Here is a 14,590-nt window from a genome sequence, read left to right as displayed (position 1 = left end):
GTTCTCTAGTATGAATATACCACATTTTATTCATTTATTCATCAATTGATGGACATTTGGGTTGTCTGTACTTTTTGGCTCTTATGAATAATGTTGCTATGAACATCCATATACGAGTTTTTGTGTCAATATTTGCTTTTTTATTTGTTTGGGGGTCTATATGTAGGAATGAAATTGCTGAGTCATATGGTAACTCTTACATTTAGCTTTTTGAAGAACCACCAAGCTCTTTTATTGCAGCTGTACTGTTCTATATTCCCACCAGCAATATTGACTGTGGGTTTTTCCTGATGCCCTGTAGCAGATTGAGACATTTTCCTTCTATTCTTAGTTTGTTAAGTGTTATTTTTCTGCATCAATTAGATGATCATGTGATTTTTTCCCCTTTCGTTTATTAATTACATGCATTAAATTGTTTTTTGGTTTTTTTTTTTGAGACAGTCTTGCTCTGTTGCCCAGGTTGGAGTCCAGTGGCATGACCTTGGCTCATTGCAACCTCCATCTTTGGGTTCAAGCAATTCTCCTGCCTCAGCCTCCTGAGTAGCTGGGATTACAGGTTGCCCACCACCACACCTGGCTAATTTTTGTATTTTTAGTAGAGACAGGGTTTCGCCATGTTGGCCAGGCTGGCCTTGAACTTCTGACCTCAGGTGATCCACCCGCCTCTGCCTCCCAAAGTGCTGGGATTACAGGCGTTGAGCCACTGTGCCAGACCTGATTTTTGTATATTAAATGACCCATGCATTCCTGGGATAAATTTCACTTGGTCATGGTGTATAATGCTTTTAATATGCTGCTGGATTTAGTCTGCTAGCACGTTGTTCAGGATTTTTGCACCTATATTCATAAGACTTATTGGTCTGTAGAGTTTTTTTTCTTGTAATGTCTTTGTTTGCCTTTGGTATCAGGATAATACTGGTCTCATAGAATAAGTTAGGAAGTGTTTCCTCCTTTGCTTGCTTATTTATTTATTTAGGTAAGAGTTTGAGAAGGATTGGTGTTACTTCCTTAAATGTTTGCTGTAATTTACCAGTGAAGGCCCTGGCCTTTTCTTTGTTGGTAGGTTTTTGATCACAGGTTTAATCTCTTTACTTATTATAGATCTATTCAGATTTTTTATTTTTCCTTGAGTCAACTTTGGTAATTTGTGAGTTTCTAGGAATTTGTCTATTTTATCCAGATTATCTAATATGTTGGTATACAATTGTTCATAGTATTTTTTGTAATCCTTTATTTTTTCTTGGTAAGGTATTTAGTGATGCCTCCGCTTTCATTTCTGATTTTAGTATTCTAGTCTTGAGTCTCCTATCTCATTCATTCACTGTCTCTCTCTGTGTGAGACAGAGTCTAGCTGAAGGTTTGCCAGTTTTGTTGATCATTTCAAGGAATCATTTTTTTTTTGTTCCATTGATTCTATTGCTTTTCTATTCTCCATTTTACTTATCTGCACTCGAACCTTTATTATTTCTTTCCCTCTGGTTGCTTTTGGTGTAGCTTGCTCTTTGTTTTCTAATTCTATAATATAGAAGGCTAGATTGTCTATTTCCTTTTTTTTTTTCTTTTTTTTTTTTGACAGATTCTTGCTTTGCTACCCAGGCTGGAGTACAGTGGCATGATCCCAGCTCACTGCAACCTCCACCTCCCTGGCTCAAACAATCCTCCCACCTCAGCCTCCCAAGTAGCTGGTACAAGAAGGGGGTGCCACCATGCCTGGATACTTTTTGTATTTTTTGTAGAGACTGGGTTTCATCATGTTGCCCAGGCTTTTGGTTGTTTTTAAATGTACAGTTAAATTACTAGAGTCACCCTGTTTTCTTACTCATTCTTTTTGACTAATGTTTTTGTACCTACTAAGCATGCTCACCTCTCCCCAACCTGCCCCTGCCCATTACCCTTCCTAGCCTCTGGTGACAATCTTTCTGTTCTCTATGTCCATTAGTTCTATTGTTTTGATTTTTTAGATCCCCCAAAGAAGTGAGAATACATGATGTTGTCTTTCTGTGGCTGGCTTATTTCATTTAACTTAATGGCCTCCAGTTCTATCCATGTTGTTGTAAATGACAGAATCTCATCCTTTTTTATTGCTGAATAGCACTCCATTGTATATAGGTATTGCATTTGCTTCATCCATTCATCTGTTGATGGACACTTAGGTTGCTTCCAAATCTTAGCTATTGTGAATAGTGCTGCAACAAACATGGGAGTGCAGATATTTCTCTGATATACTGATTTCCTTTCTTTTGGGTATATACCCAGCAGTGGGATTCCTGGATCATATGGTAGCTCTACTTTTATCCATTGAATTTTATCAAATGCTTTTTCAGCATTACTTGAAATGATCATATGGTTTTTGTCGTTCATTCCGTTGATATGATGTATCACATTGATTGGTTTACATATGTTGATCCATCCTTTCATCCCAGGAATAAATCCACTTGGTCATAATAAATGATCTTTTTAATGTATTGTTGAATTCAGTTTGCAAGCATTTTGTTGAAGATTTTTTTTTTTTTTTTTTTTTTTTTTTTTTTTTTTTGAGATGGAGTTTCGCTCTTGTTACCCAGGCTGGAGTGCAATGGCGTGATCTCGGCTCACCGCAAACTCTGCCTCCTGGGTTCAGGCAATTCTCCTGCCTCAGCCTCCTGAGTAGCTGGGATTACAGGCACACGCCACCATGCCCAGCTAATTTTTTGTATTTTTAGTAGAGACGGGGTTTCACCATGTTGACCAGGATGGTCTCGATCTCTTGACCTCGTGATCCACCCGCCTCGGCCTCCCAAAGTGCTGGGATTACAGGCGTGAGCCACCGCGCCCGGCCCTTTGTTGAAGATTTTTATGTGAATATTCATAAGGGATATTGGCCTATAGTTTTCTTTTTTTTGATGAGTCTTTGTCTGGTTTTGTTATCAGGGTAATACTGGCCTTGTAGAATGAGTCTGGAAATACTCCCTCCTCCTCTATTTTCAGAATAGTTTGAGTAGGATTGGTATTAGTTCTTTAAACATTTGGTAGGATTCAGCAGTGAAGTCATTGGGTCCTGGGATTTTCTTTACTGGGAGACTTTTTATTACGGCTTCAATCTTGTTACTTGTTATCGGTCTGTTCAGGTTTTGGACTTCTTCATGGTTCAGTCTTGGTTAGTTGTAGGAGTCCAGGAATTTATTCATTTCTTCTACATTTTCCCATTTATTGACATATAGTTGCTCATAGTAGCCACTAATAATCCTTTGAATTTCTGTAGTATCAGTTGTAATGTCTCCTTTTTCACCTCTGACTTTATTTCTTTGGGCCTTCTTTCTTGTTTTCTTAGTCAGTCTGGATAAAAGTGTATCAATTTTGTCTAACTTCAGAAAACCTACTTTTTGTTTCATTGATCTTTTGTGTTGTTTTCTTCATTTCAATTTCATTTATTTCTGCTCTGATCTTTCTTTCTTTCTTTCTTTCTTTCTTTCTTTTTTTTTTTTTTTTTTTTGAGACAGAGTTTTGCTCTTATTGCTTAGGCTGGAAGTACAATGGTGCAATCTTGGCTCACTGCAACTTCTGCCTCCCAGGTTCAAGCGAGTCTCCTGCCTCAGCCTCCTGAGTATCTAGAATTACAGGTGCCTGCCACCACGCCCAGCTAATTTTTTGTATTTTTAGTAGAGATGGGGTTTCACGATGTTGGCCAGGCTGGTCTCAAACTCCTGACCTCAGGTGATCCACCTGCCTCAGTCTCCCAAAGTGCTGGGATTACAGGTATGAGCCACTGCACCCGGCTGTACTATTTCTCTTCTACTAATTTTGGGTTTGATTTTCTCTTGCTTTTCTAGATGCATCATTAGATTGTTAATTCGAAGTTTTCCCTCTTTTTTGATGTAGGTACTTATAGCTACAAACTTCTCTTAGCACTGCTTTTGCTGTATCCCATAGGTTTTGGTATGTTGTGCTTTCCTCATCATTTGTTTCAAGAAATTTTTCAATTTCCTTCTTAATTTCTTCATTGACCATTGGTCATTCAGGAGCATATTATTTAATTTCCATGTATTTGTATAGAGTCCAAAATTTTTTCTGTTATTAATTTCTAGTTTTATTCTGTTGTGATCAGAGAAGATGCTTGATATTATTCCAATTTTTTGAATGTTTTAAGACTTGTTTTTTGACCTAATATATGACATATCCTTGAGAATGATCCATGTGCTGAAGAAATGATGTGTATTCTGTAGCCACTGGATGAAATGTTCTATATATATCTATTAGATTCATTTGGTTTATGATGCATATTAAGTCTGATGTTTCTTTGTTGAATTTCTGTCTGGATGATCTGTCCAATGCTGAAAGTGAAGTGTTGAAGTCTCCAGGCTATTACTGCATTGAGGCCTATCTCTTTAACTCTAATAATATTTGCTTTATCTATCTTGGTACTTCACTTTGGATGCATATATATTTAAAATTATTTTATCCTCTGGGTAAATTGACCCATTTATCATTATCTAGTGACCTTGCCTATTATAATTTTTGTTTTGAAGCCTATTTTGTCTGATATAAGCATAGCTAGCTACTCCTGCTTTTTAGTTTCCATTGGCATGGAATATCTTTTTTTTTTTTTTTTTTTTTGAGGTGGAGTCTTGCTCTATCTCCCAGGCTAGAGTGCAGTGGCATGATCTCTGCTCAGTGCAAACTCCACCTCCCAGGTTCAAGTGATTCTCTTGCCTCCTGCCAAGTAGCTGGGATCACAGGTGCCCACGACCATGCCCAGCTAATTTTTTTAAAAAAATATTTTTAGTACCACTGTAGTTTCTCCATGTTGGCCAGGCTGGTCTCAAATTCCTAACATCAAGTTATCTGCCTGCCTTGGCCTCCCAAAGTGCTGGAATTATAGCATGGAATATCTTTTTCCATTCCTTTATTTTCAGTCTGTGTATGTCTTTATAGGTGAAGTCTGTTTCTAGTAGGCAACAGATCAATGGGTCTTGTTTTTCTATTTAGCCACTCTATTTCTTTTGATTGGAAAGTTTAGTCCTTTTACATTCAATGTGATTATTGATAAGTAATAACATGCTCCTGCCATTTTATCATTTGTATTCTGGTTGCTTTTTTGTCTTCTCCTCCTTCTTTCTTTCCTTCCTGTCTTCCTTTAGTAAAGGTGATTTTTCTCTGGTGATATGATTTAGTTTCTTGCTCTTTACTTTTTGTGTATCTATTATGTGTGTTTTTTTAGTGTGAAGTTACCCAGAGGCTTGCAAATGCTATCTTATAACCCATTATTGAAACCTGATAACAACCTAAGACTGTTTGCATAAAGACACAAACAAGCAAAAAGCAAACTAATATTCTGTGCCTTAACTTCATCCCCCTGCTTTTTAACTTTTTGTTGTTTCTATTTATGTCTTATTGTACTGTCTTAAAAAGTTATTGTAGTTGTAATTTTTGATTGGTTCATCATTTAGTCTTTCTACTCAAGATAAGAGTAGTTTACACACCACAGTTACAGTTTTTTAATATTCTGTGTACTTACTATAATATTCTGTGTACTTACTATTACCAGTGGGTTTTGTACCTTCAGATGATTTCTTATTGTTCATTAATGTTATTTGGTTTCTGATTAAAGTAGTCCCTTTAATTTTTTTTTTTTTTTTTTTTTTTGAGACAGAGTCTTACTTCGTCAGCAGGCGCCAGGCTGGAGTGCAGTGGTGCGACCTCAGCTCACTGCAACCTCCGCCTCCCGGGTTCAAGCAATTCTCCTGCCTCAGCCTCCCGAGTAGCTGGGACTACAGGTGCATGCCACCACACCCAGCTAATTTTTTTGTATTTTTAGTAGAGACGGGGTTTCACCATGTTGGCCAGGATGGTCTCGATCTCTTGACCTTATGATCCGCCCACCTTGGCCTCCCAAAGTGTTTTTTTTTTGTTTTTTTTTTTTTTGTTTTTTTTTTTGAGATAGGATCTCACTTTGTCTCTCAGACTGGAGTGTAGTGGTGTGATCTCAGCTCACTGCAGCCTGAACCTCCTGGGTTCAAGCAATCCTACTGCCTCAGTCCCCCAAGTATGTGGGACTACAGGTGCATGCTTCCACACCCAACTAATTTTTGTATTTATTTATTTATTTATTTATTTATTTATTTTTGAGGCGGAGTTTCGCTCGTTACCCAGGCTGGAGTGCAATGGCGCAATCACAGCTCACCGCAACCTCCGCCTCCTGGGTTCAGGCAATTCTCCTGCCTCAGCCTCCTGAGTAGCTGGGATTACAGGCACGCGCCACCATGCCCAGCTAATTTTTTGTATTAGTAGAGACGGGGTTTCACCATGTTGACCAGGACGGTCTCGATCTCTTGACCTCGTGATCCACCTGCCTCGGCCTCCCAAAGTGCTGGGATTACAGGCTTGAGCCACCGCGCCCGGCCTGTATTTATTTTTTATAGACATGGGGATTTGCCATGTTGCTCAGGCTGCTCTCAAACTCCTGAGCTCAAGCGATCTGCCCACCTTGGCCTCTCAAAGTGCTAGGATTACAGGTGCGAGTCACCACACCTGGCCCCCTTTAGCATTTCTTGTAGGACAGGTCTGGGGTAAAAAGGTTTTTTGTTTTTTTCCTTCAGCACTTTATTTATTATTATTATTTTTTTTTATTGAGATGAAATCTTACTCTTGTCCAGGCTGGAGTGCAGTGGCACAATCTTGGGCTCACTGCAACCTCTGCCTCTTGGGTTCAAGCAATTCTCCTGCCTCAGCCTCTCCAGTAGCTGGGATAATAGGCTATTTTTTTTTTTTATGCTTTCCTTTTTTTTCTTTTTTTTTTGGAAATGGAGTCTCACTCTGTTGCCCAGCCTGGAGTGCAGTGGCGCAATCTCAGCTCACTGCAACCTCCACCTCCTGGGTTCAAGTGATTCTCCTGCCTCAGCCTCCTGAGTAGCTGGGATTACAGGCACGCGCCACTATGCCCAGCTGATTTTTTGTATTTTTAGTAGAGACGGGGTTTCACCATGTTGACCAGGATGGTCTCGATCTCTTGACCTCGTGATCCACCTGCCTCGGCCTCCCAAAGTGCTGGGATTACAGGCGTGAGCCACTGCGCCCGGCCTCCTTCAGCACTTTAAATACATCATGCCGCTCTCTGCTGGCCTGTAAGATTTCCATTAAAAAGTCTGCTGCTGGATGTATTAGAGCTTCATCGTATGTTGTTTCTTTTCTCCTGCTGCTTTGAGGATCCTCTCTTTATCCTTGACGTTTGGGAGTTTGAGTATTACATGCTTTTGAGGTAGTTTTGAGTTTAATCTGCTTTGTGTTGTATAGCTTTCTTGTACTTGAATACTGATATCTTTCTATAGGTTTGGGAAGTTCTCTGTTATTATGTCTTCAAATAAATTTTCTACCCCTCTCTCTTTCTCTACCTCCTCTTTAAAGCCAAGCATTCTTAGATTTGTTCTTTCCAGGCTATTTTCTATCTCCTGTAGGCACACTTCATTCTTTTTTATTATTTCTTGTCTCCTCTGTGTATTTTCACATAGCTTGTCTTCAAGCTCACTAATTTTTCTGCTTGATCAATTCTGCTATTAGAAGATTCTGATGTATTCTTCAGGATGTCACTTGCATTTTTCACCTCCAGAATTTCTGCTTGATTCTTAATTATTTCAATCTCTTTGTTAAATTTATATGATAAAATTCTGAATTTCTTCTCTGTTATGAATTTCTTTGAGTTTCCTCAAAACAGCTTTTTGGGGGTGGGAGGAACAAAGACTCGTTCTGTTGCCCAGGCTGGAGTGCAGTGCCACTATCCTGGTTTACTGCAACTTCTGTCTCCTGGGTTCAAGTGATTCTCATGTCTTTGCCTCCCAAGTAGCTGGGAGAGGAGAGAAGAGTGGGAAGGACTTTGTCTTGTACCTTAGATACCAGCTCAGACACAGCAGGATAGGGCTGGTCAGTCATGAGGCCCCTTTTCCAGATCCTAGCTCCTGGACATTTCTAGACACACCCTGGGCTGGAAGGGAACCCACTGTCTTGAAAGAAAAGACTCAGTCCTGGCTGCTGGCTGCATTCATTGCCTGTTAACTTTAGAACCCTTGGTTCCCGAATAACCAGCAGAGATACCCAGGTACTATGTTGAGGGCCTTGGGTGAGACTCTGAGTCTTGCTGGGTTCAGGTTCAGATTCAGATTCAGCCAGCACATTCCCAGCTGTGGTGGCTACAGGGCAAGATTCTTGCCTAAGAAAAGTGGAGGGAAAAGTAAAGTGGGCTTTGTTTTATACCTTAGGTAGCAGCTCAGCCACAGGAGAGTAAAGCACTGAACGGATTTTTGGGACTGCCAATTCCAGGACTTCGTTCTTGGATGGCATTTATGGACCTACCCTGGGCCAGAGGGGAGCCCACTGTCCTGAAGGGTGAGTCCTATGCTAGGCAACATTTACCACAAGCTTGTTGAAGACTCCTTGGGCCTTAAGGGAACATCAGCAGTAGTCTGGCAGTACTCCCTGTGGGCCTGTGGCGACAGTGGCCATGGAGTGAGGCACCTCTGCCTGGGGAAAGGGGAAGGAGGAGAGTGAAGGACTGCATCTTGTGAATTCAGTGCCAGCTCAGCTGCAGTGTAATAGAACACAAGGTAGACTTCTAAGACTTTTTACTCTAGTTGCTGGCTCCCAGATGGCACCTCTGGGCCCACTGGGGCCTGGAGGACCTTGCTGTTCTAAAGGAAAGGATAGAAGCCTGGCTGGCTCTGCCACCAGCTGATTGTAGAGTCCCAAGGCTTTAAGCGAACATAGGCAGTAGCCAGGGAGTAGTAACAGAGGGCCTTGGTGAGATCCAGCGTTGTGCTGGCTTTCAGATCTGACCCAGTGCAGTCCTAGCGGTGGTGGCCACAGGGGTGCTTGTGTCTTTTCACCCCCAGCTTCAGGTGGCTTAGAACAGAGAGAGAGAGAGACTCCATTTATTTGGGAGACAGTAGGGGGAAAAAAACAAGAGTCTTTCCCTGGTAATCCAGAGAATTCTGAATCTTGTCCAAGACTATCAAGACAATACCTCTATGAGGCTACAAAAACCAAAGTGTAATTGGGTTTGGGGTAACCCTTAAGCAGATACAACTTAGATCACAACACCCAAGCCATTCAAATATCTGGAAAGCCTTCCCAAGGACAGGTACAAATAAGCACAGACTGTGGAGACTATGATAAATGCCTAACTCTTCAATGCTCAGAAACAGATGAACATCTACAAGTATCAAGACCACCCAGGATTTTCCTTTCAGCACACTGAATATGTCCTCTCATTGCCTCCTCACTTCCATGATGTTGGGTGAGAAATTGGCTGTTAATGTTACCCAAGATTTCCTGTATGTGTCAAGTGGCTCTTTCTGCTTTCAGGATTTGCTTTGCCTTTGTCTTTGGATAATATGATCATAATGTGTCTCAATGTCACATTGAATGTCTCTTTGAGTTTACCCTACTTATAATTCGTTGAGCTTTTTGTATGGGTAGATTAATGTCTTTCATTATGTTTTCAGCCATTGTTTCTTTAAAAATTTCTTCTACATTCACTTCTCTCCTGTGATTCTTATTAGGTGTGTGTTGGCACACTTGATGGTGTCCTGCAGGTGTCTTAGGCTCGGTTAACTTTTCTTTTTTTTCTTTCTGCACCTCGGAATGGGTAATCTCAATTGACCTATCTTGAAGTTTGCTGATTTTTTTCTTCTGCCTTTTTTGGTATGCTCTGGAACCCTTCCAGTGAATTTTTCATTTGTTGTATTTCTCAATTCCAGAATTTCTATTTGGTTCGTTTTTGTAATTCCAGCCTCTTTATCGATATTGGTGAGATATCATTCTCCTGGTTACCTTTAGCTCTTTGACCTTTTTGAAAATAATTGACTTGAAGTCTTGTCTGTTAAGTCCAATCTCTGAGCTTTCCTCAGTTTCTATTCACAGATTTTTTTTCCCTATGTATGAGCCATACTTTGTTTCTTTGAATACCTCATAATTTTTGTTGAAAACTGAACATTTTGAATATTATTTATAATGTGGCAAGTTTGGAAATAAAATTATTCCTCCACTGGGTCACCTAGGCTGGAGTGCAAAGGCAAGATTATGGCTCACTACAGCCTGGACCTCCCAGGCTCAGCTGATCCTCCCACCTCAGCCTCCTGGGTAGCCAGGACTATAGGTGTGTGCCACCTGCTTATTTTTAGTATTTTTTGTAGATGTGGGGTTTTGCCATGTTGTCCAGGCTGGTCTCAAAATCCTGCGCTCAAGTGATCCACCTCCCTCAGCCTCCCAGTGTTGGGATTATAGATGTGAGCCACCGTGCCCAGTTTTTTGGTTTGCATTCTCCGTCAGGTGTGGCCACTAAGTCTCTGTTTGGTTAGCTTATTCAACAGATTTCTTTGAATACTTGGAACAACAACAAAAACCCTCCTAGCATTTGCAGATGTGTTCTGTGTGTTGGGGCACACCTTTCAACCTTCACCCATGCAGTTTATAACTATGCCTTAGCCTTCACTTCCTGCTTGCAGAGCCTGAAGGTCAGGCAGAGGTAAGAGCATAGGGCCCTCTCAAGTCTTTATAAGCCTATGCCCAGCCCTCTAGGCATGCGTATGGCCTTCTAGATTCCCAGGAATATACAGAAGCTCTTTGAAGTCCTTATTCTCCCCCAAATAATCTTATTTCCTAGCCTTTCCTCCCGAAGCTTTTCAGTTTGTCTGCTGTTTGCCCTAAATGTTATTCCTTCCCCTAGGCATGAGCCACTAGCATTTTGACCTTGAAATGTCTCTCCAGGTTGCCATCTTCACTTTGGAGAGTTCCAAATGAGGCAAAATAAAAGCAAGGTATTTGAACCAGTCCTTCAGGGAGCAACCTGACAAATCAAAATAAACATACTTCTTGAGAATAAGGTCTAATCTGCTACCTTCAGTGACAGGAACCTATACAGGGAATAAAGGATATGGTTTTTGATGCCGCTGTCATGCTAGGGAGGCGGGGATGGGGCCAGGGCAAGCTAAAACACAACAAAGCCCTCTTACTAAATTCAGCTTTTATACCTAAGTATTCACCTGATTGCTGTCAACTTTCAGTTAGTTTCCAGAGTTCCCATAAGTTTGTTTCTGAGTTCTTGCCACCTTATTTGCTGCTTTTGTGGAAGGACAGACTTGCGGAATTTCTTACTCCATTTTCGTCGGCCACATTAAAGTTTTAGAAGCTCTCTTTTAGTCTACCCCTCATTTCGTAAAGACCCAAAGAGGGGAAGTGACTTATCCAGGGTCACACAACAAATCAGTGGCTGAGCTGAGATTAGAGTAAGGATGCTTGACTCAGGCCAGAGCGCTTTCTTCTTCAGGACTTCATCCACTCTTAGTGTTGAAAAGGAGGCTCAGGCTAAACACCAACATTAGGCCAAGGGGCAGCTTTCCAAAGAGTAGGGGCTAAGGGTAAGAGTCCTTGGTATACCTGGTGGGCTTGAATGACTCTTTTACTAAGAGGGGACCCTATATGAGGCCAGGTTGGAGACTGAGTAATGATGTCCCTGTCTTTTAGAAAAACAGAGGCAGAGAGCTTTCAGACTTGATGGGGGTGAAGACATAAACATTTATCTGTCCGAGGACAGGTATTTAGCTTGATCTGTTTCTAGGTCTCATTCCACTCCATTATCAGCCAGGGCAGTAAAGAGCCTACAGCAGAAATAAGGGGCCAGGTCCTAAGCAAGGACTGTAATTCCCTGCCAAGGCCAACAGAAGATGGGCACGGTGTGGCATTCAACCACCACTTTGTGGGCACTGCAAAGATTCATCTTTCAGCTACCTCTTCCCAAAGTTACGAGTGCCTCATCTCATCTCTCGTCACCTGGCTGAATTCCAAGCAGAGAAACACCTCTCCTTTTGGGGAGTTCTCTGTGTCAGCACAGCAGTATTTAGACCAGCATTAGATTACAGAAGGTTACAGATGCAGTTTCCCATACCCACAACCCCTTAGAATGTGTGAGGGTCTGACCCCAGGACCTGCTTTTTAGCAAGCTCCCCTGATGATCCTGATGCACACTCAGGCATGAAAACCACCACTGCAGGACCATCTACCCAGCCACAGGGTGAGCACTCCAAGGTTCCTTTCTTAAATTTTGCACCTGAGACAAATGCCACCGGGACTAGGCTAAAGCGAGGGGGGCCATTTGTTTCAGGTGCAAAGCTTAACTAATAGTGTTTCTTCCAGCGCCCCCACAGCTACTGCAAATTCTCCCAGGGCTGAACTCATCTGGTGCTTCATCCTCTACTTGCTATTTTAGAAGTCAGATTAGACATGTAGCATGGACTGGCCTTGACTAACATATTCAGGAGGCAGGAAAAGACCCATTGTGTTCTGTCCCAGAAAGACGGCCCATAAGGTTGCATGTCTATCTTTTTTGTCCTAAGCATAACAGTGTTGATCCCAATGCCCCACTGACCTTGGAAGGCAGTAGGTGCCTTTGCCTCTGGGAAGATCATAAGGCATTCATGCAGTCCTCCAGCCCATACTTAACATGGGTTAGATCCCTTGGGAGTGACCCCAAGGGCAACCACAGGGACAGGAAAACAAGGAGAACCAGGACTGGGACAAACACAGGTGTCAGGTCCATGACTAGGCCAATTGTCATGCCCAGGGTCAGGTTCCAGCCCATGCTGAGGTTCGAGGGGAGTGGGTGGATGGGCGATAACTGAAGGAATATTTGGCAGGCTGTAGGCAGGTAAAATGTAGCTTTATTCAGCAGCTATCTCATCAGCAGCTCTCTCACACAGTCTGCCTTTATCTCGGCTGTCTGCTCCAGCTCTGCAGCTCCTGCCGCCCCCATGCTTGCAGCTGCACTCCCTGGCCTGCAAGGCCAGCTACAGGATCAGCAGCTTAATTCTTTCCCTCTGGGCACAAGCAGAGCTGTGTCCTGGCTCCCCTCTGTCCATCTGCCAGATGGTCACTCTCCCTTACAGGGGTTGGTAGCTTCACTCTCTCTCTCTGGGTGCCAGTGCACACCATGTGGAGCCATGCCAATCCGAGCCCAAGAACATCTGTATAGCATCAGCAGGGCAGTTATACCTTTTCCAAACAATAGTGGCTTTGAGCCAAATATGAACTTACACAAACAGGTTATATAACAAGTGAAGTATGTACCTGCAACCTAAACTCGCTGAGTCACTCTGGCCTGGATGTCCGCCTCAGTCTATTCCTTGACCAAAGCACATCCATGTACCTTACAATAGGTGGTCCCCAAGTGTGCAGACCAGGGTCTCAAACCCAAGGGCCTGCAGGGGCCAAAGGGATAACACTGGCTCGGTGAAATACAAGAGGAAGTGGTGGAGCCTATGGCAAATAAGGAGTACAGGCCCAAAGGGGCAGCTGCAACTCACCTCCAGTCATGCAGGAATGTAAGCCCCATGGTGCCAGAATTTGAGTTTTCAAGAGAAGCCAGAATTCCAGATTTTTAAAAATATAAATCTTTCAATGATTAAATGTTGGCAACAAATTCAAATGTCTAAAAACACTCTTTGAGAACCAAAGTAAATGTATCTGTAGGTGCAATATTGCCTGCTAGGCACGAGGCTGGGAACTTCGGTGTAACCAGGGCAAAGCAATGTCACAGAGCATGGTCACATCAGAGCACATTGGTTCTAAGCCCTGTCACAACTCAGGAGGCCATGAGCGTCACCTTGAGTTCATGGCAAGTTGTGTAATGCCAAGCAGCCCATCCCATCAGGCAGGTCCCACCTGGCACCCAAGGACAAGGGGCCTGCCCTAGCAGAGGGGTTCTTGGGAGACAAGCAGGGATGGGGTTTCAGCTTGGGCTTGAGGCATGGACTCTGATGCAGACCCATGCTGACCAGGGCCTGGTATCAATCTCAGTGCCCACACCAGCCTTTGGCTTGGGAGGGCAGGTCTAGGTAGACCAGTCTAGTTCTCAGCTCATGGCTGCCCCATACCCTTTGGGTGTCATTCTTCCTGTGTTTAGGGGGCAGTCCTCAAGCAAATGTCTGCAGATCAGCCACTCCGTGGGGTTCCTGGCAGGACTCAGCAGGCTTGATCTAGCCTAGTCTTTCTGGATTCTCCCATTTCTTTTTCTTTTTTTCTCATTTGAGACAGGGTCTCGTTCTGTTGTCCAGGCTGGAGTGCAGTTGTATAATCATAGGTCACTACTGCCTCGATTTCTTGGGCTCTAGTGATCTTCCTGCCTCAGCCTCCAGAGTAGCTGACTGCAGGGAATGCACTTCCATGTCCGGGTAAATTTTTTTCTTTTTCTTTGAGATGGAGTCTCACTCTATCGCCCAGGCTGAAGTGCAGTGGCATGATCTCAGCTCACTGCAACCTCTGCCTTCTGGGTTCAAGCAATTCTCTTGCTTCAGCCTCCTGAGTAGCTGGGATTACAGGGATGTGCCACCATGCCTGGCTAGTTTTTGTATTTTTAGTAGAGACAGGGTTTCACCATATTGGCCAGGCAGAGTCTCGAACTCCTGACGTCAGATGATCTGCCTGCCTCGCCTACCAAAGTGCTGGGATTACAGGCATGAGCCACCATACCTGGCCAAAGTTTTTTAGTAGAGACAGGGGTCTCACTATGTTGGCCAGGCTAGTCTTGAACTCCTGAGCTCAAGCGATACTCTTGCCTTGGCTTCCCAAA

This window comes from Aotus nancymaae, unplaced genomic scaffold (assembly GCF_030222135.1).
Source record: "Aotus nancymaae isolate 86718 unplaced genomic scaffold, 86718_ANA_hifiasm-v0.15.2.pri h1tg000099l, whole genome shotgun sequence".
Taxonomy (NCBI): Eukaryota; Metazoa; Chordata; class Mammalia; order Primates; family Aotidae; genus Aotus; species Aotus nancymaae.
The sequence above is the reverse complement of the archived record's forward strand: the minus strand, read 5'-3'. Positions refer to the sequence as shown.